Here is a 23,823-nt window from a genome sequence, read left to right on the forward strand (position 1 = left end):
TGCTTGGAATTATAAATTATTATTTTAGTGAAATTGAAACGCCAGTCTTTCCTTTTAAATTTAAGGGGTCATTGAAATGACCGATATTCATTGCAATTAATTAGCAGTAAGAACTCAATCTAGTACAACATTAGGCTGTCTTATAACATCCATTAATTCTTCTAATTTTGGCAAGGAAATATCAGAGTAAATGCAAACAAACGAAGATTTTGAGATCGATGTTTATAGATTTGATTTGCACATCTACTCCGCAATACAAGGAGTTGTACAAGATTTTACTCAGGAAATTTTAACTCTAAAATATAATGAAATGAATATGAATACTAGGTGAGGACTGTATTTAGTATCCGTACTACGTTTCCGTCGCCGGCGGCGCGTTCCGAACAACAAACTCTTGACATAGAAAACGGAAGCAAGCGGACGAAAGCGAGAGTGTTGACGCGTCTGCAGAAGCCGCGTGTGTTCCTGAGACAGTGAGGTGAGTTTTGCCTCAAATTTTAATTTATAAGTTTTGCATGTATTTATTTTTGAAGAACAGCTACATGACGGGTGAAGTTTGAATATAGAATATTTTTTGCAAAGACGGCATTGCGCGCTACAATGTTTTTTTTTTTTAAGAAATGTTCTTCTGAACGCAGGATGGTGGTACAATAAAAAAGTGAACAGGCTATTGAAACAGATATAATTTATGGAGATTTAACTTTTTCGTCGCTTGGTCCATTTCACTTCCGATGCACGGCGATGAGAGCGAACAAGTTTCATCACGACGGAACACACAAAAGCTCGCAAGTGCAATCAGCGTCCGAGCGAGTGACCAAAAAGTCTCTTTTTAGAGCGAGCTTCGCTTTCATTGTGCCTATGTAGAAGGGAGGACCTCAATGGACGTGTGTAGCGGTGGTCTTGGGCAACGCCGAGAAAATAGAGCAATGCAATTTTTCGGTATCGCAATCTGATGCCGCTAAGATAACGCGATATCGGCCGGTATCTCGAGAAATGTCGAATGCTGTTTCTGCCGTGATTATTATCAATCGTTTAAATGCTGAAGTGGAACCATTGTTCTCTCAGTCTTTTTTACAGAAGAGAGATATTGTACCCATGCATTCATACTTAGAACTAAATCCAAAGTTCGTGGTCAGTAAAAAGTAAGAATTACAAATGGAAGAACTAATCTTTAAGCAAAATAACGAAATTTGTGGAGTTGTTCAACATTTATATATGCCAGATTCATCAAACTATTTTTGAATAAAAACGTTCTCCATACCTCCACCGTACAGTTAAGTGTGTTCTGGACGTATTCACGAGAAAAATTGGCCCGGAAAGAAGTACTCGTATTAAAAGAAAAAACACAATTATGAAAGCAATACGCTCAATAGTTTCATCCATAAAAAATTTGTTGAGTCATAAATATCAGTTCAAATACCAATAAGCGGGCTTGTCCTCCAGGCTTCATGGAAGCAGCTGTGGTCATTGTTAAAATTTTTTTATTCAATGATGTAGGCCAATGATGGCCTTCAATTAATCATCATTTTCTCGGAATGTTCCCCGGATGTCGGTGGGACGCTGGCGATGTCCTCCCGTGTTTCTTTCACCCATAAACAATGGATCGGTAAAGTTCACTCTCTTGTGGCGACATCGAAGCGTCCAATAACAGACGGAAATGAGGCATTGTCCATTAGTGCCGAGCCTTGACTTAACACTGACGCAAACACGGTTAATCATGCCGCTCGGGACTAAAATATAATTACTTCTTGGTATCTGGGTTGTTAGAGATTGGCTTTGGCAATCAATAAGCTCGGTATAATGATCGGTAAGCTTTAATGCATCAGGTGTTAAGATGCAATTAATGGGAGAAGGACTTCAATAGATCTTGAATGATCATGAAGGTCTAAATGAACGAAGTTCAAACTCTGCAGAACAATCATAATTAAATATTGTGTCACTGAATTTTCGAGAATGTTGGTTCGAGAATATTGGTTGGTTGAACCTAAGCATTTCATGAGCATTAGATTAGGTCACTAACTTTCATCACAAGATCAACAACATTGCCCTCTTCCCACAAAAAAAGCTTAACTGCGCTAAAAAAGCTTAACCGCACCGGCGCTAGCTTAATATTTTTCTCTACCTTCGTGCCATCACCACAAGCGAAACTACTCAATCACATCGCCCTGTCAAAAAATTCAATGTGGGTATTGCGACACTATGTCGATTTTCAACCTTGTAGTTCCAATGCCAGTAAAAGAAAAAAGGCAGCATCAGCAGTTCTCGGTAGCGTAGGATTTCTCAAGAACTTCGAACGGCGGCTCCACGCCGCGTAAGCACGTGGCATTGAAATCTTGGTTTCCATCATCGATCGCACAGCTCGCTTGTAGCCGAGTGTCATTGTTTGCTGCAGTGAAGTCTAAAGAATATTTTTTATTCTCTCTCCATCTTTCAATGAGAGTCAACATCAGCGAATAGCGCCCACTTAATGAACAAAGAGCAATGACCTCTCATGCTATCGAGATCAGTTGCTAAACTTCTTGGCAGAAATTGCATTGAAAACAAGTTTTTAACACTACACAATAATATTTTCTTTCAAGTAATCTAGTCAGAACATGATAACATGCAGTTCCAGTGAATTTTCATCCTGATTAGCAGCAGCATTAGCGGATATATCTGCGACGTTATTACACACGCATGATTTTAAACTCAGAAGCTGTCCAAAGTGAAAACCTTCTTTAAATATTTTAAACAATTTGATACTAATTAAATGTACCTATTTCAATAAACTCCCGCATGGGAAATGACAAAAATTCTCTCAATTATAAAATTTAGATCATGGAAAGAAATTGTTATCGGAGGGAATATGAGCCAAATGGACACCCCGCTGTTACAAGGGTTCTAGCAAGCAGTTGTTCTCACCAGGACACAGACTTGCAGTCTTGTTATTGTGACCATTAGGCTTCGCTGTCTGATAATGCAGTGCGCTACTCTGATAAATGTTGCATTCTTTATTCTGCTTTTTGCATTTGATGGGTGTTTATACTGCTCTTTTTAGCATTGTGTATTACTTTCTATGTCTTTTCTTTTATAAATGTTGCATTCTTTATTCTGCTTTTTGCATTTGATGGGTATTTATACTGCTCTTTTTAGCATAGTGTATTACTTTCTATGTCACAGAAAGATCAGTGAAGTCGAAAAACGAATTTAAATGCCCGAGTTACATTAATCAGGGACTGTAAATAATGGCTACGATTTATGCCAGTTGAAAGTGAATGTTTGGGATCACATCTTCCAGAGTAAATAAAGAAATTCAAATTAGGGAATTGTAATGATGAAATCATGGGTGAGCACTGTGGGATGATCACCACATAGTCGTTGCTGTCGAGCTGTTGCCGTCAATGTTTCCTACGTCTAATGCTTATGGTGAATTAACAGCACCCACATCGTACGAGGCCATAGATACCTGATGTTTTCCTCTTGATTTTCTACCACCTTCATATAGAGGGCAATGAATTTTCACACAGTGGTCGAGTGTGTTCACTGCCTTCAGCAGCAAAGAAAAGAATGTGAGAGTTTTCTTCAAATTAATTAATAAATTTACAACGAGCGTGAAAGGGTACATACAACCTTATACTTTTAGAAATTCAGTTCCACGCAATTTAGTTGGAAAAATTATGTTGCATGAATTCCAACTATCCAAAATAATGTTTCACGCATTAGAACAATCCATAATAGTGATCAACGTGATTCAACTCTTTGAAATGTTGATCCACGCATTCTAACTTTTCAACATACGGTTTCACGTAATCAAACATTCCGTAATGCTGTAGCGCGTTATCCAACTACGTCAATTAATGTTTCGTGTAATCAAACGACACGTAATACTGTTTCGCGTGATCCAACTATCCGAAATAATGTTCCATATAATATTATATCGTACGTGTTTACAACACTTTAAGGCTGGTCTCGGTGTACGAGCGATCGCATATTACGACAGCAAGGCTGCGAGTTAACAGGAACTCTATCTACGATTTGGGACGGGTTCTCAGGCAGATCGATTTCGCTCTAAGCCATATACTAATTGTAATGAAAATGTCGAGTACGATATTGCAATATCTGATATGATTGATTGTAAGCAAATCCCTATTTGCATTAGTAGTCTCTCTGATTTAATTTGTGCTTTGCTTGTAATTCAAAAATTTGAATTTTTTGTACTGCGATGATAAGACTTATTCACTTCAGATTTTTCACTGCGAGCAAGTTTAGTCCGTTAGCTATCGAATGCAGCAGCACGCACTAATGTTCAGACTGATGTCGGAGGAAATTTGTACACGATGTTGCAGCCAGCAAATTCGTTGCACGAGCTCCAATAACGAGCAGGCGACGCTGTTGGGTCATTTTCTCAATGATTAGCCAAAGTTTGCGACTGTTTCTACCACACCCACACTTTCTATACCAAGAGCAGAGCACGGCGCTAGGAACATGCATCACTCTTCCCGTGACGGCATTTCGGATCTGAAATGTTCTTACCTAACCGACTTGGTTCTTCCGTATTGCTTACAAGCTTGCGTAGCTCGAGGCAGTCCCGACGATTCGCTTCTCGGATTTTTTTTTATAAATTTTCTATGAGCAGAGTTTTTCCAAGATGCAGCGTTTCAAATTATGATGCCAATCGAGGAACCTCGCCAGTTTTCTGCTTTTAGATTCTGTAATTTTTGTTGCCGCCTGAGTTTTACGATCCGAATGCAGGGCTTCAATTTGAAACCCCATCACAACAGAAGCAAATAAGAAGGAAAATTAAAAACTGCGGGGATCCGAGCTTCGTCAGTAATTGCTTTAGCTTTGGATATGTTTTTCCTCCCGATGCGCTGCGCAGTTATGGTTGACAGTTAGTCAGATTTTGAAAACAATAATTGGATTAAAAATTCAGCTATTCACTATGAAGAAAATAATCTATTTACCCTGACTAAAAATTATGCAAAAAGAATTTATTTACTAGAATAAATTTTTACACAATATTTTGATCCCATGAGTTGTCAGTATCTTATTTGAGCAAGATGAGTATAACGCACGATCCTTAATCATTATAATGTCTTCAAAATTCAGCTGCGAGGTTTCCATGTGTGAGTGGCCTTATAGGATGTTACGTAAGCAGAGTTGGCAGTCAACAAATCAACACAATTGGCCATCAACAGATGAAACAGTTCATGTTCGTATTCGTGTGCAAGATGGCTACGGTACAGTGACCACAGTGACGTAAATGCTGTCATCACCGCAATAAAGACGTACATCGCACAGCGCCTCTCTCACACGTAGCTCCCTAAATTGTCCAATTGACGCACCTTGAGGCTTTCCAAAATTTTATTGTGTATGAAAGTGAACTCAGTCTTGCCTGAACCGTGCAGTTTACATCTGCCACAGCGATATCATAGACGTAAACTTTCAGAATCGTGAGGCTCTTCTTCCATATAAGCGAGCAAATTGGGGAAAATTCTCCAGCATTTTTATGAGCGAACACTTACAAAAAATTAACTTCTGAATATTAATGACATTCTACCTATTAGTGGGATATCGGATCAAAGCTGCAAAGATTGAATTTTTTATATTTTTTCATGCCAGAGCCAGGACTTAAAAAATCGTTTCATAATAACTTTCGATAACTTTTATTTACTTGCTCCGAATGAATATTGATACAGCTTACCGTGTTAGCAGAAGCCAAACGAATTATGACACATTTACATGTACGACATATTTCTTGAAGGTTAAATTTAATAAAAAAACATAAGGCATCACATTAAAATGAACAACATGAATTGCTATAATTATGACTGATTTTGTTGAACATTTCGTATGTAATTTACATTTTTAGATCGATAGTACGTCTTCCAAAAAACGTCGCTTTTGGAAGATTGTTGCCCGTTCTCCCAAGACTGTTATCGGGTAAAGAAGTCACTCGAGTGGAAAATTTAGGGAAGATAAATTAATTTTCTTCACTAAAATTTCTTCACTGACAAAGGGAAAATAAGCCCTGAAATTGAGGTGTGATTTCAGCTCGTACGTTGGACCCGCTAATCCGTTGAGAAGGCCGACATGGCAAGGCGACGGTCGCTTATAAGCCCGCGCTATTGTTTGCAGCAACTCAGCCGCGTCCGCGCCAGCGCTGACAGCTTTACTTCTTCTTCGCTTTCTTGAAGAATGAAATTCAAGGGCGTCTGTTGCTGGGCTTGCTTTCATGCCGTCTGGGAGAATAAATGGTTTTTAAATACAATTAATTGCAATTAAAGTGAAAATACAATCACAGTAAGTGATGTTTTCCACGTATTAGCGAGGGTAATAAACTTCTGTCATGAATAATTTATTTCATGAAATTTCTCGAGCTATGAAAGGTTTTTCCGAATCAAATTTCCTATGTTATTTGTAAGTGATTGAACACTACACGCAGTAGAGACTTAACATACTATACAACACACACGTACTATACCTACTGCCACATACACCATACAACAAATCCTATTCTTCCTGCCACATACCATAAAACACACACTATACCTACTGCAACATACCATACAACACACTATACCTACTGCCACATACTATACAACACACACTCTACTTACTGCCACATACTGTACAACAAATACTACATATACCTAATGCCGCATACTATACAACAAATACTACATATACCTACTGCCACATATTATACAACAGATAATCAGATAAAGTTCATTTTTAAGGAGATCAGGCAAGAATTTAAAGACTGCTCACCTTCCGTAACCCGAATCCATCTGGTCTCCTGCCAACAAATTCGAGAGACACAGGCTTTGGTTCTATTTTGCCACTCAACTTCGGGGAGAGTTCTATTGTTTGGGGCAGAGAACATTATTCTCAACAAGGTTCACTTTTGCGTGGGATGATTTATAGACGAGTACCTCGAGTCCACGTCAGTTTACAGTTAAAGTAAAAAAATGGAAATTATTTGCTCAGGGAAGAAATTTTGCCCTCTAGGTCACAGGTAAAACAATAATAAAATATTTACAAAAGTCTGCTTGGCTGATTTGTTCTCATTTTGTAACTATGAAATTTAATAAGGCAGTTGGGAGTACTTAAAATTAATGTACAGGGCCTATACTTTCAAAAAAAGTTAAGCGATCGTAAGTTCATCAGCCAATCATTGACGGCCTTTCAAGCAAAATCCACCAATCATAGACAAGTAAATAGTGCGTAAGTATTTAAGTTTACTTAGCCAGTTTTGAAAGTATGGCCCCTGATGTGCACTGGTCTGAAGTGTGATGCAAATGAGATAAAAATCTATCTTGAACTCAATGACCTGCACATATTAACAAACTCATTGAATTTAAGTAGAAGTTGATGTGCCAACTGCATATCCGACGCCGTTCATGAAGTAAAATAAATCTTCACTTATGATAGGAGTTACAAATCGTCAAATAAAAGCCCACGTGCGGCTAAGGCCTGAAGTAATCACGTTCCGACTGCTGAAGATGCACAAAAGCGTCAGAAATTACAACACTGTTCGCTGACCTGGCGCTCGCATCAACAGCGCATGCCGTGATACAAGACGCCTCTATCGCAACGATTCATCTTTCGTACAAAGGAAAGCGCTGCAAAAGCCCCTTGCATTTTACTGAGTGATGTATACAGGCTACCAAGGCCTTAGCCTTATCAGTAGAATTATGAATGGATGCAAGCGTCTTAGCTAAATGCCTCTGCATGTGATCCTCTGTAGACGACACGTACATCGCTGTTACGAAGGCCTGACTCGGGGGGAGATGAGCATTTTATCTTGTCATGCTTTACGTGTAGAAGAGATAAAAGGTTTTGGTAATGCCGGAGAATTTAGTTCAAGCGTGCATAACATCTTTACTGGTAAATGTGTGATTGCTATTGATTGTAATGTTGAAATAGTGATCCGTATCAAGTAAAAGTGCGATCGAGCTTACACAGATTACGTATAAGAAGCTCCAGCTTATTTGTAGATTTTCAAAAAATAGATTATTTGTAGATTTTCATCGAAAAATAATGTATTATTTATCCCCTGAACACAATATTTTGTTTTACTCAGTTTAATAGTCTATCATCAGTGTTGGAGTAGTAAGATGTTAAGTCATTCTTATTGGAGATATTTAAAAGTTGGTCCCGGTGCATCCTCAATCTATGCAAAGTTATTCTATCTTCATCGGTTTCATAAATAATGAATACCTGGAATATTGGTCAAATGGACGCTAATTTTGGCCATGCTCTCCATATCCGGCCAACTTGAACACGAAAGAACTCTTCACTATCGATCACAGAACTAGCTGTAGTTTAAGTGCTCTTGCACGCTTGTGCCTGAATAATGAGATACACTTTTGAACCAAACTAGTTGTCGAGTTCAATTCTACTCCTGATATTTCGAGGGTGGCCCCTGATAAAATATTGAGATCATGTTCTCGCTTCGAATTATAATGACTTGCAATCGAGAGCTTCGAGTCATTGCAGAGGATCCAATTGATACTTGAAGGTTATTTGCATTCTGCTCTGACAGTGCAGGGAGATCAGATGTCCGCATAAACGAGCAATGCGAAGTTCAAGCTTTGAAATACAAAGTCTTTTGCATGCAGGCCTGAAATATTGCCCTGCACGGCGCCATGTCATCACACTTGAATCAATTTCACAACATTTGGGTGATTAAAACTTCTGATGGCACAGAATTTAGAGGACGGCTTATATCAATAAATGTTACCGATATTACATGTATATAAAGAATAATAGGTGAGATCAAATCAACGACTTTTTAATACAGGGCGTATCTAATCTAATTGTTAAAAATTTCAATCCAATTTGATGTGTAAATGATAATATAATTATAATTTGAAGGCTTTTATAGGAGATTTGAATTCAGCTGCAGAACGTCCATATCAAATGAATTTCCATGAGCTTTTCTCTTCGCAGAGACTAGAGAGTACAAGTCACCTCTGTACCAGTGGACACACATTTGTCAGTCACAACATTCCAGGTATGGCTTTGATACCTGACAATAGTGGGGCTATCAAACATCATCGTAAGAACTCGAACTGAAATTTCAATTGCTATTAGCACTCAGATGACCAATTTGAAATTAATTGTTGATGTCGGAAGGTGTATCGCTTATGCTTACACCGCCCCATTTGCATGTGGTCTTTAAAAGGTCTCAGTGGGATTCCTGCCATGATGTCGGGGGCTCTTGCTGAGCTTTATTAAAGCTCTTCAGTCATCGGAACTTGTCTGGACAGAATAAACTGTGCTCGACGTAACGAATACTAAACACGAGGGGTGAGATTAGGGCTTTCACAATTAGAAGTTATATTGCCAGCCTGGGGATCAAAGATAAAACAATTGTTATGAGTTTGCAGACCTGCATATTTCGAAATAGGTCTTTGGATATTTCTGAGCTTAATAAAAGGGAGGCAAATACACATCACGAATGAAACTAAGTTCAACAGAAATTGAGATTGAACGCAAAATGATTTATTAAAAAAGCGGAAAAAATTAACATTTCTTTGGATTTTTCGCTGAAAATTAAATAGCATTTCAGTTTCTTTCTCACTGGCAATTTTAGCGTTTCCTTTAAATTTATGTAAGCGATGAATAGTTTTTTAGGTGTTCAAAAATTTCCATATAGAATAAAAATTATAGATGGAGCATTGATGAAGATCAGCGCTTCTATGGGATTACTATTGTTGAGGCATCGCCAAGTAAAAAATTCTTCTGATTGCATGTAGCCAAGATTATTTCTAATCGTTTTGGCACCAGAAATCCAGCATTTTCAGTAATTTCGGGATGCTACACACACAAAAATGGAAAAAAGTATTTAACAAGGCTTAATTTTCGGGGTACCCTATTACATATTTTAGACATATAAATTAAAAATAAAATAATAAAATGGCAAATAAAGGTTACTAACAATTGAATTTACTAATTTTTCTTCAGGAAGTTTTTTAATAGGTTCTGAATAGAGAACTATGCAAGCCGTTGACAATTTACTGAAGAATATCAGTAGCGACTACGATTTCATTTTTTCCAAGCTACTAGAATACAAAGTAACTCGCGAAGATGCTTGTTTCAAGTGATTAAGAAGCAAATGCATTTAAATTCCAAATATGGCTTTAGGCAGCAATTACGTGATTACTCATTGTGAAAAATCTATGATTAAAATGCTTCATCCTTGATTATAACAGTACGCCCTAAATATTGGAAGGCCTTCTTTATCCCTCAGCTGCCTCCTCTCGATTTATTGGCGCTTCAGTAAAGCGGCCTCCCACGCGAACGCGGCCTGTGGTGTCGGGGGCTTTCGATGCCTAAATTCTGATTTCTATTGATGATTTGGGCTGCTATGTAGCGTTACTGTAGTCATTCTTCGGAGCAATAACCATGTATAATAATACTTTAGAATGATGCTTATCTGACATCGGTGTAATATACATGCATTTGCATATCAATGAATTGGAGTAAATCCCATGCAAATTGAAGCATAGGAGTCATACATATACTTATATAAAGATCGGATTAATATCCATGCATGTTGAAGCATAGGCGTGATATCAAAGCACGTAAAAACAACGGAATATTTCTAATTGATGTGAAATCATCGGGACCTATGGCACGACCGGCTTTTGTGCAGATATAAATCTCTTGTGTAGTTTGGCAGAATATTTTCTTTAATGCAGGTTTCGTTGAAGACCAGAGAGTCTCTGGTCTTCAACGTCTGATTATACATTATTTATAATCATATAATTATTATATATAATCTATATATATTATATGTATTATATAATGTATATGTAAATATATATTGTATATCTGGTCTGATACTCCCTGGTCCTCAACGAAACCTATATAAATCTTTGACGATATGTGATTCTGTTGCGACATTCAAGAGGACAAGACTCTTCCCTTTCATAGAAGGCGCTGTAGGAGGCGGTGAAAGTTTTGAAGGGAAGAGCGTCTCCTGAATGCGATACACTTCTTACTGGTTCACATGATCCTCTTCAGTCGTGTGCCTTCGAGGCCTGGCAGCAAAAAAGGGAAGTCCGTGGTGCAGATTAGTGCACAAGTGAAAGGATTTTGTAGGGGCGAGTATACAGGGCAATAAATACAAGTGGTAAATATGCCACTCATCCCTAGGTGTCGTTGCGACCGATGAGAGATAACACCGAAAAATTTTACATGGCAGACAAGTAGCAGTCTGTACCAGAGTAAGTTTATTTTGTATTTTTTTTCTTTATTACAGCATTAATTTAATTTTAAATTGCATGCATGAAGCGCACCAAGATAAGCGAATCATTTTTCGTTGCTTATCGTCGTCGAAAAGTTGATCGAGTTCTCGAGAGCATCGATCGTCAATCAAAGGTTCAACAATGATTTACGTTGAGCTGTATTTTAAATTCATTCATCAATCAATTGAATGGACTGAATTCATTCATACATGCAATGGATGGTTTAATTTTAATTATCCGTTCACTGTATGATTGATAAGACTGGCTGTGAATGCAGCTATCGATTGCACATTGCAGCGATGTTTTCAATATTGTATAATCTTCAATACGTAATCTCTTCAATTTATCTCCTTCATACTACCGTGACTTAATTGAATTTACTTTGTTTAATATCATATGTCTGCTAATATCCGTTAATAATAATGATTAGGGATATACATCGTTAATTTTACTTATAGGCTAATTGTCATTATATATAGGCTGCTTAAAATCCAGTGACTTATTTTTGCTTGAATTAGATACTGAATAATAAAATTTACTTCTGAACAATTAATAAAAATTCTATGAAGTATTTTTCTTAGGAAAGAAGTCGTGTGGCAGGTGATAACCAAAACTTTATGAAAGCTTAAAATTCGATATAAATATTTAATGCAATAAGATACTATTTTATTTAAAGATAAAAGAAATGAAGATAGAGCTTTAATAATGAAAATTAGTTGAAAAATTTATTCTAATTAAACGTTGGATTTTTCAACGAAAGCTCAAATTTATTCAAGTTCTTGTTGAGGCTAAAAATCCTCGCATAATAATACGATACAAAATATAACGTTCCTACCGTATCCAGGTTAAAATTACCGTTGAAATTAGCCCAATTTCACGTATCCTATAATTATACCGTCATAAATCAGGCGGAAATCTCAACTCTGCCGTATATTATTTCAGGGGATACTGCAGAGCTCATATTCCTGGCTGTGGAATATCCTCCTCGAACTGCAAATGATCGGGCTCCAATTCTAAGCACCTGACCTCTGACTTGAGGAAATTATCCTCATGTTTTAGTCATGGAGATGGTGATGAATTAGGGCTTGAAAATTGGCGAGTTTGGTGCGCGTACAGTTGGTCTAATTTTGAAAATGTTCAGAAGAGTGCGTGTGGTTATCGTATACTAGCAGCAATTGATTATTAAAAAATGTAAGTGCAGTGGTTTATTTTGAAATAGTTTAGTTTGAAATGTAAATATATGCAAGAAAAATTGAAACCTTCTATAGAATGAATATCTATGGATTGTAGGCTGCCTTTCTTCGAAAAACTTTTGAAGCACTAGCATAGGAAGGTATTCAAAATTACGGTAAGAAGAACTTTTTTCCCTGTTTTTCTAATATTTAAAGTTAACTGATTTGTAAGCCAACTTTTACTGGCTTTAAATTAGAATGTACTTAAGGACTGTGCATTAGTGTGGCACTCTCCCTACGTGTTCCTACGGTCCATATGTATAGCGGAAGATCTCTGTCCTGATATGGCCAGTTGGAGAAGGTCGAGAAATGCAACTTAGCCTTTAAGTTGGGCAACATGAGGAGAAAGAATTGTGCGAGGATGTCAGTTCGTCCAATAAAATTAATTTATTATTGCCAATAATTGCTTCGTTGAGAGCAACAAAGACGCGAATTATTATCCTCTCAGGCTAATTCGCGAGTTTTCAGTTCTTGTTTCTGCTTTAAAATGAATTTGTTCGAGATATAAAAGACAGTGATTTTTATGTATAGCGGGAAGAAGCAAAAGTTACATTGTGTTTCTAAAGAAATAGAGAAAAGGCTTATCTTATTTATTTATTATCTTAAATAAAAAATCTGATATGCTAAAACCTCGAAATGAACCCACAATCGTCATTCTCTCATCGCTTCAACATTTTTTCTACGGGAATTTACGCATTTCTTCTTGTTTTTTGGTATCATCATCTCCACCGTAAAGATCTTGTATCTTGTCAAAGCCCCGCGGCTTAGCATTCCGAACTCGTAAACCGAAGATGCCCCTGCAAGACATTTCAGTGATTTCCCGTCTTTCAGGTTCTAGCAGCGGCGGTTACTGAACAGGTTACGTTGAGAAGAATCTTCTACCTGAGGCACCTCAAATGAGGCAGGTGAATACGAGGTTTTTCTAGGAGTAAAAGTCATCCAGCAGCCACTAAGAAGACATTCCAACCATGAAGACGCTTGTAACTATTTTGCCTTCAGCGATCGGAAATATTTTACCGACTGAGAAAATGAAATCAGAAGGAAAAAAAAACAGTAACGATATGCTGGGCCGTGGAAACGCGTTTGGGTGTTTCTTACAGTTTGAATTCCTAATACAGATTCATTTCTACTTAGTTGGAAGTCTAATGATATTTTTTCAGAAATTACAACGATAGGCGTATAAGAAGAAACATATCCAGCACATCTCGTTATGGGTGCGATTGCAGTTACAAATGGGCAACAGTCTGCTACCAGTTTTCGGTTCTTTGGATCCCATGTCATCGTCCTTGCAACGCCCGTGACATGAGCACTAACTATAGATCTTTGATCCTTACGGAAAATACGATGAGAACTATCAACTATAAGTAGAAATAAAGCAAAAATTGTGATCGGCAGTACATGCAGTGTGTAATCTTTTACGCGCGATGAAACATATTATTAAATAGTTTGTTTTAGCATCTGTCATACGGAGCAGCAGCTCAAACTTCTGCTAAAGCGATCAAAAACAAGATGACTAGCCGCCGAAAACGTATCTTGTAATCTGCTAAGCGAGCAAAACAATAAGATTATTTGCAAGGTTATGTGATTTTATGAAAATTCAGTGACTAAACGTTTTTCTTTGGACTGAGAAATCTCAGTTTTTTTCATTATTTCAATTCAATAATACTGACAATTTGAAATAAGAATATCTAGTTATTGTTACTGATTTAAGACTTTATATCATAAAGTCTGGAAAAAACCTTGAGCATTTGTTTTAGTCAACGCATTGTTATCTTGTTTAGAAATAAACTTAAAAAGATCTCCACGAAGTATCGGGACCACAGCAACTTTTGTCCATGCAAATAACGCCCGAAGATGTCGGCTTATGCAAATGCACAAGCCGTTGGTTGCAGCTGCTTCTTTCAGAGCAGTTCTACTGCGGGGCGCTCGCAGATGTGATCGCAAAGCTTCTTTCATTATTTGGAACTGCTTTCACTGCGCCAGAAAAACTAGTTAGGCGTCGGTCGGTCAGTCGAGGCGTGGATCGCCCAGTGGGTAGATTGATCGCGCGGGAAAGCAGAAGATGAGCCCTCGAGTTATGCTTTGCGGTTGCCATAAAGAAAATTATTGACGCTGCAGATTGAAGGGAACTCGTGTGTCTCGCCCGTTCCCTCCACACGTAGTCGCATGGTAGCGGTGATGATTCTCTCCCCAAGACATTCATTTCATTTGGCACGGTTTCACTCCATAAATGTAGGAAGAAAAACTGAATCGATCAAATGAAAGGGAAATGCACTTTTTGCTGTGACAATCACGCGGCTGAGTATAGGCGTTCATTCTGTTATGCCTTCAGCTATGAACTGCTTTGTTCTTGCGTTATCCAGTTTTATACACGTAATCATATTTTCCCTTTAGTAAAATCACGCAATACTCTATTTCTCTCCTAAGAATACAGAAATTAGTTCCCAAGCAAATTCAGGCAAGTTTACTTTCAAATGAACTCTAATAAAAGAAGGCAAAAACATACGTACCTTTATGAATTGACAATCATAATAACGAGCTATTAAATTCCTGTTAGTGACTAATAGCTGCCCAGTTATTTTGTCAATGCTACACACGAGAGCAATTCAGTCCTTAAGCTGCTTCACCCTCGAACATTTTATGTAGCTGGGATCGCGCATACGAATATTATGCATCTGGAGTATTATGCCACTGGAGTATTATGCCACTGGAGTATTATGCCACTGGAGTATTATGCCACTGGGGTATTATGCCGCTGGAGTATTATGCCGCTGGAGTATTATGCTGCTGGAGTATTATGCCGCTGGAGTATTATGCCGCTGGAGTATTATGCCGCTGGAGTATTATACCGCTGGAGTATTATGCTGCTGGAGTATTATGCTGCTGGAGTATTATGCCGCTGGAGTATTATGCTGCTGGAGTATTATGCTGCTGGAGTATTATGCTGCTGGAGTATTATGTCGCTGGAGTATTATGCCGCTGGATAAACTTCTGGATTTTCATGTCGCGGGAGTATTATGCCGCTAGAGTATAACGTTGCTTGAGTATTACATTGCTGGAGTATTGTGTTGCTGGAGTATTAACTCTCTGAAGTGTTATGCTGCTGGAGTTTTATGCCGCTGGAGTTTTATGCCACTGGAGTATTATGCCGCTGGATTATTACGTCGCTGGAGTATTATGCCGTAGGTGTGGTCAGGCCGCGTCATTGACCTCAGTAATATCTACCCAAATGCTAGGCACCGAAATTTCAGTTTAAAAATCCGGAGAAAATGGCTCGTGAATGAAGGCAATGCCACTTATGGTAATAATAGTGGCATCAGCTATAAGAAGAACAAACTTTCTGTGTGTGCGCGTACACTTTCATGTAGTTGAATATAAAGATGGTTCCACAAATCCATACTCTGAAATTGATCTTCCATTACATAACGTATGCAAAATGTTCACAAGCGTGATCTTAAAATAAAGCGATGGAAGATGTAGCAAGCGATAAAAATTCGTAAAATTAAGCAAATTTGTCTCAAATATTTCCCAATAAATGGCCTCAGCAGCCGAATGAAGTCAAAAGTGAGGCGTAAAAGCGCTTTCAGTTGGTCAGTCTTTTCTCTGCTCGTCGCAGCCTCTAAAAGCTCCGCGTTCCCGTGAGTCACGCAGTATTGTTTCAGTCTCCGCTCGTGTATTTTTCCGAATCTTTTGCAATTGGATTCGAGAGTATCCAAGGTTACGGTAACATTGTCTTTGTGTGTGGAGTGCGTTATTGCACGCCTCAGGTCCCTGTGATCTCTCCGTAACAAGCTTGGCCGATGGATGATCGTGTTTTCGGACCGAACTATACAAGCCCGTAATGCCTTTGTCCGGCGCTTTTGTTCTGCAAATCAAACGGGTCCTTCGATGCCACGTTGTATTTTTTTGACGAAAAATCCATGAGGTGACCGTAGGATGAGGCTTTGTTTGGAAGAATGACCGAGTTGTTGATGCCTGATTTCACTTTCCGTACAACTGAAAGGAAAAAATAATGACTAAATTACATCTCTTCAAGGATTACGTCAGCTTCAATATCGTGGATCTTCGTTGAAAATAAACATGATTCAATGAGTTAAATTAGATTGACTTTGAGCAGATTAAATAACTCAATTATTGATCATCTGCTCAATAACTATTGAACATTTGATAACTCAATTACGGAGCTACCATTACACTCTCGATCCAATCATTGATTGCTGCTGATGGCTGCAATTATCGAGACATATTAGCGTTGGTGTTCAGTAAGTGCAGCTCTGCGGTCTCAAGGAGCAGGACGCGATTGTGCAACACCGCAGAACTGGAGCGCCGCGACTCCAACTGCCGCTCCTTAATTGCTCCACGTTTGGAGGACACGGTGCCTCGTTTGGAGGCCTGGGGGCTGCTACAATCAGAAATTTAGTGAGCCTTTGTCCAAAAAGCGATGCACATTATGCCCTTGTATGGATCATCATGGCTCCAGTTTAGCCCGGCGAAACGGTGGATCAGTGCTAAGTCTGCATTCTGCCACTTTTTCACTCAAAGCATTCAGTGCTTTGAGTGAAAAAGTGGTCTTACTTAGATAAAAGTCTTTACTTAGATAAACTGACCTATCACTTTTTGTGAATGTACAGTGGAAATTGACGATGGGTTAACGGCGGCTGAGTTGCTGACGGTCAGGTTTAGTTGACTAACCGGATTAACCTATCACTTTTTTGTAAATGTACAGTAGAAACTGACGATGGGTTAAGGGCGGCCGAGTTGTTGATGGTCAGGTTTAGTTGACTAACCGGATTAACCTATCACTTCTTGTTAGTGTACGGTAGAAACTGAGGATGGGTTAACGGCGGCCGAGTTGTTGATGGTCAGGTTTAGTCGACCAACCGGATTAACCTATCACTTTTTGTTAGTGTACGGTTGAAACTGAGGATGGGTTAACCGCGGCCGAGTTGTTGACGGTCAGGTTTAGTTGATTAACCAGGAAAGATCACGTCTAAAGCAATCCTGCACCTTTCTGAGATTTTTATTCAAATACTCAACCTTTAATTGCGAGTTTTATTGTATTAATTTCGAACTTAATTTCATCCCGATAAATTTAATTCTTTTTGTGTGCTACAGTTAACGAAAATATATATATGAGTTTCATCGTAGTTATAAAAAACGGTAAAAATCTCTCAAAAGAAAGCGATTATGCGTCACTCTAAACATCACGATGGGTACTAATGATTTCAACAATGTATCGAGACGGATTTTCTATTATAATAAGAAAATCTCTATTCACCAATTCTGTCTGCAGTGGGCAAGTAAAATAACCGTTGGCAATAAACTAGAAATTAACTAATCGGATCGCTTTCAATTCATTCGCATTTATGGACTGTTTCATTACGTTAGACCTAATAATATTTTCTGCAGCAATCACTCCAAGATGATTTATTTCAAGAAAAAACTCAATCGAAAGCGCATAGGAATTTCCTTGCAATTACCATCCACTTAAACAAGACCAGATCGCAGATATCCTCCGGGTACGTAGACCGATTAAGCGGGATTTTCTGAGGCGTCGACGTCAGACACGCGAGTTTTCCACGTCAAATAAAGGGGAAAGTTGACGAGCTGCTGGCAATGAGAAGAAGTCGTGTGTATGAGATGAACCTTCACCATCGCATGTATTGGCGGTAGGAATAGCATTGCAACAAGGGAGCGAATACGACTCCCTTGAGCGGTAAAGGGTTAAGGATGCGCTCCGGACGTCCTGACAGTGAAAGTGCCTTGTCTGGCGTCCGGAACGGTTTATGGGAGATCCTGAGGCTGCCGACCTCGCTTGAGTTTCAATTAACTCGCTTGAGTTTCAATATTGTTCAATTAACTCCTATTATTGACCTAGCTCGATCTAGAAACTTATCTAGCATGATCTAGAAATAGTTAGCCAGCATGCTCTTGAAATAATTAGCTATCACGATCTACATCTAGTTACATAGGATTATCTAGAACTAATTACGTAGTATGATCTAGATCTAGTCACCTAGGATGATCTAGAACTAGTTACCTAGTATGATCTAGAAACCTAGGATGCTCTATGTAGAACTAGCTACCTAGAATGATCTAGCACTAACTAAGAATCCGACCTCCTCCGACCTCGTCAGACAATAGCGTGGCGAACTAACTCCTATTATTGACCTATTATGACCTTAAACTAGTTAATCAATATAATGCGCGATGTTCTATGCTCGACTGACATTGAACATCTTCGAAAATTAAACTAGTTGACTAATACTATTAACGATGTTTTTCCTTCGTCATAATACCAGAATATTCGGATGAAGAACTAGTTCATTAAGCCTGTCATTAAAGATAACCATCAAAATGGATTGGTAAACAGTAAAGTCAGTTAAGTCAAACCCGTTAGACCATAAAAATTTAAGAATAAACCATGAAAGACGATACAGACGATAATCGCGTATGTTCAATATAAGATTTCAATATCTCTGAATTATCTATGGCATCGTGCAGCAGTGGCTTGGCGATATTTTGCTGATAATTAATTATTTATCAGCAAATTATACATCTTATCTCTCTGAAGAAAATATTGCAAAAGTTTACCCATTACAGGAAAATCTAATTCAGGCTTTTGAATGAACTTAGTTACGGAAAGGTTTCTCCTATCAACATGTTTGTAATTTTTATTCTTCATTATACTGGCTGATGAATTACTGTCTGGTCGATGATATAATCTGATATATGACACGGTTCGTGAATATATGTCATTTCATCAATAAGAACCACATTACTCACCGTTCACTCAACAAAAACAGAAAGTCACAGCAATGCACTTAACATTTAAGTACCGCATGCTAATTTATTCCTCAGCGGGAGATTTGTACCTCACCTTCTTTCTCATCAAAGGCAGAATTGCAAAAGACCTCCGCAAAAAATCCCTTCACGACGCTGTGTCTGGCTTTTATCTCGTCTATTTTCACGGAAGATACAAGCTTTGATCTATTTTTTTGTGTGTCGTAATCCCGGGCTTTTGTAGCCGCAAGCGCCCGCATCAGGGGAACATGAATGGGTCAAATTGTCCAAATTTTGACACACTTTCTTACCCACAGCACAATCAGAGAACAGACGTAGCACTGATACGCCTTTTTAACGAACCAAACTGGGTCAGGATGACCCAGACAACGACAAAAACTGCATCGCTACTGAGACAAAGTTTCCCTCATTTACATGAGTGCTCCTCGGCAAGGCACTGACCTGTCAAGACACACCAACGCCTCCCGCCCTGCCCTTCTCAGGTCACTCGCACACTCAGAGACATCAGCGAGACTTTGTCTAAATAGAGATACATTTTCGCCCTTATATGTCCGCCGTTCTGGCCCGGGAAAGGGCGTATCAATGCTACGTGCAGTGAGAATGTCACTTTTTGGACAACATAACCCATTTATTTTCTGAGTGCAAGGCACTCTTCGCCCTGTGCAAGGAGCGCTAAAAAAAATGACCCCACCCACGGACTCCCATGATCCAAAACACGCACGCAATAACAGACCTAAATTAATGAGAGCGCAAGGATCAAAATCGCGTGCCGTGATCGTGACATTCCGGGAGAGTCGAGCAGCACGAGACGTGGAAGCCTTCAGCCTTGACGCTCTCACTGGAACGCGGTCGCGTGGTGCGTGCTGAATGCTGATGCTGAATGCTGGTGCTGAATGCTGGTGCTGAATGCTGGTGCTGAATGCTGATGCTGAATGCTGGTGCTGAATGCTGATGCTGAATGCTGATGCTGAATGCTGGTGCTGAATGCTGAATGCTGAATGCTGATGCTGAATGCTGGTGCTGAATGCTGATGCTGAATGCAGCATGCTGGATTCTAATGCTTGATGCTACATGCAGCATGCTGTATGCTGAATGCCCATGCTGTATGTGTCAATAATAATGAAATAAAAATGATGACAGTTTGTACTCGTAAGGTGCTGATACTGAATGTGATGCTCTATGCTGATGCTGATTCAGTTGTTACTGGTACTTCTGAATTTGTTTGGAGCTACATTTGGGCACCGAATGTAGCACCAATGTTTTGATGAATGGTTTGATGAATGTTTTGATGAATGTTCGGATGAATATTTCCTACACGTGAGCTCTATGCATGTTCCGGTGAATGTTTTCACCATGTGAGCTCGTTTCGTGTTGCCATGAGTGCATCCATCAAGTGTTTGGGCAAAGCCTAAGCCGCAAAACGCAGTCATGTTGAGTCAATCTGACGGCATTTGATTGAGCGTCGAACAGACAGTCAGCGGAGATAATTTTTTGATGGATCTTCTCAGTGCGCAGCAGAAAAATGTGCGCTCAGCAAATCAAGTTAATGGATCAGCTCAGCGCAACCAGCGTGTGGGCCTCCGTCTATAAAAATGGCCTCCCGGCAATCCATGATCTGAATTAATTTCCAATGCAATGGCAACGCAGCTCGATGTGGAACACAAAACTTGAGTGCTCGAGATGTTGAATCTTTCCCGAAAGAAATGCAGTCGACTTTCTTGCAAAAATTTTTTTGTTTGATTCCAGAAATTAGCATGAAATTCATGCAGTAGATGAGATCTATGAGAAGTGGTAATCTCTGTTGACCTGCTGAAAATAATGTTAAACCAGAATTAGAATTGAAACACTTTTTTTTACATAGCCATAAGGGTACTAGACCAACAGTATCCTTTATTTATACAATAAACAGTAGTTTCTTTCTGCGTTTCGCATCGTCATTACGAGAAAACATTGCACACATCAAGCCTCACTCCAGCAGTCTTGGGCTGGACTGCATCTCTTCAGTGCCGCGGACTGCGCATGTCGTTGGTTTTCATGAGCGATGTGGCGAACTTTCGCCCTGTATTTATGTAAGGTTCAGTTGCTCGGCCGGCATTTGTTTATTACCTCATTATGTGCAGTCCATATATGTCGAGTACACGCTGCCCGCTCGTCCCTTTCAATAGCCCAGCTTTTATTTTCCCCGCGAGTGTGGTGTTGGTTTTGCTGCCTGGCAAGGCTAGCTTGTCTCCCGCTCGGCTTTTGCTCTCATTTGAATAATCCTTTCACGGCGATTTTATGTTGTTCGGCTTCTTTTGTTTGGCTCGTGATATTGCAATGGGCAAGCGCATTGCCGACCAAACCTCAATAGCATTGTATGGTGCCAGCTTTTGTGGCGATCAAAGGCAGGTCTAGAAAATCATGGAGTTGTGAATCGAAATGTTGGCTTTCCCTTATTCTATGTTATTATAAGATTACCAGGGACGTCTTTTGCAAAAGAGAAAAGGAATTAAAGATTGAAGGAATGTCCTAGACCAAAGTACATTGGGTGACGTACAGGAATCTCGGTCAGCGTATGCGGCTCACGTCGTCCTCGACTCTATTGTAATATTTCATTAATACAAGAGTTAGCACGTGCGAGGAATAACGCATCCATTCACAATGAGTGGGCACAAAAGAAATGTTGTTTCCAACATTTAATCGCTGACTCGCAAAAAAAAAACGAGTAGCATGAATAACTTTGAAAGGAACAGGCATTTGTTACAGGTTTCACGCGCGGTGACTATGAACGTTTAACACTTCATTAGCCGTACATATGTGTTTAATATTATCAAATTAAAATTCTGTGCATGGAAAACTTTAGAGTCTTGATATTAAACAATGGACGAATAACTTTCTAGTCTTTTATTTAATATGAATTCATTTACTTTTTCAATGCCTTCCGAGAATAAACACTGCAAAAACTAAGTACCAGCATTTAAAGCCTTCCAGAGAAAGTGTGGGCGTTACTTCTATCTATAAAATCTTCAATATATTCATTACCGCAACTATATATCGCAATATCAAAAGATACTTTCACCCCGCGATAACGGCTTGTATACTCTCAATACCTCAATCTAAACAATCAATGTGTCAAGTTCAAGTTCAAAGGCAAAGAAACGTCATATCAGGATGTCATCTCGCCAGTTCGAGGTTAGATGCCGTAGTTAAATCTTATCCATGCTATGTGTTCACGTCAGCGCTTCTTGCCGCCACTATTTAATGACGAGCCTTGAAGATGGCACGGCGATGATAGTTCTTGTGGCTGCGTGGATGAGACATTAGATTGGTGTTTCCTTAAGGCGAGGCGTCAATTTAGTTTATTAAATGAAGGCTTCCTTGTCGTTGCTGTGATGCTGCGCGACGGTAACATCGCTGAGTACTCACAGAAATAAGCTGAACGTTGTCCAAATAGTGATGTATCTTATGCAATTGTGTTGGTCAACTTGACCCACATTGGTCCGTCAAAAGGTCGTATATAAGTGACACGTCCGCTCTCTGCTAGAGCTTTGGATATGAAGTGTGTGGCTTTTTGGATAATACTACTAATTGTTTTTCCGAGCGAAGAAGTAAGGTTCTGGTAGCCATGCACGGTTTGCTTCACTTAGATACACGGTGAATTTAATAGGTTATGGCGGGCGCGAATGTATCCAGTGTTTGGAGTGCGGTTATTTATAAAAAATAAATCTGTAAATTTTCTAAGTGATGAAAGGTTTTGCCCATACAAATAAAAATAATTAAACAATGAATTCTATTCAAGGGTAATGCATTTGCCAAGTCCATTCAACCAATAGTTTGTTTGGTGGAACTTGTAAGTTGAAGTCAACATAACAAATCAAGCGAGCTATTTAATACAAAAAAGGTATAACAATACAGTAAAATTCCAACAATATAATGCAATAAGACCAGTAGCAATAAAGTAAAAATACCAACAACAATATAATGATGCAATAAGTCCAAAAGCAATACAATACATTAAGACCAATAGCAATACAATAAAATGAGCCTAATAGCAAAACATTACATTGAAACCAAATGCCGTGCAAGACTACCGCGACTTCCTCATTTTTTCCCTAAGACCACAAAGACTCACGAGACGAGTCTTACTCTCAGTTCAGGATGCTCGTCATTAATGCACGATAGGATGAGGTTTTCATCGTCTTTTCGAGGTCAAGAAATGTTTTGTTGTGCCAGGGTGGCGGGATGCCAAGGCCTGGAGCTGACGTTTTTATTTATCTAATTGATGTACGATTGTAACCGTCGTCTCGGTATTAAATACAGCCTCGAATTTATGTTCAATAATGTGTGTGGAAGTTCACGTAATTAACTTAGTTGAAAAGTTTCGCGCGGCTTGAAACCGCTTGAATTAGATCAAGGGCTAATGAGAAACTAAACAGAATTATTTGATTTCATTTAATAGATTTGTAAATAAAGTACGCATATTTACAATTTTGTATATATTTCTTATTTCCCTCATTCCTGCGTTTATTACTTTTGGAAATTCCTAGTCGATTGCCATTTAAAGCAAGACA

General features: G+C 38.9%; 1 protein-coding gene across 1 annotated transcript in view; it reads left to right on the forward strand.

The window, feature by feature from the left end:
* The first annotated feature begins 382 nt into the window (after positions 1–382).
* The window catches only part of LOC108683409 (histone-lysine N-methyltransferase PRDM16-like), an 83,096-nt gene continuing 59,655 nt past the window's right edge, over positions 383–23,823 (forward strand). The window contains exon 1 of the mRNA XM_018172721.2: positions 383–478. The gene's annotated coding sequence lies outside the window, so the exon portion shown is untranslated. The remainder of the gene's footprint in view (positions 479–23,823) is intronic.

The sequence above is a fragment of the Hyalella azteca genome, unplaced genomic scaffold (assembly GCF_000764305.2).
Source record: "Hyalella azteca isolate HAZT.00-mixed unplaced genomic scaffold, Hazt_2.0.2 contig7948, whole genome shotgun sequence".
Classification (NCBI taxonomy): domain Eukaryota; kingdom Metazoa; phylum Arthropoda; class Malacostraca; order Amphipoda; family Hyalellidae; genus Hyalella; species Hyalella azteca.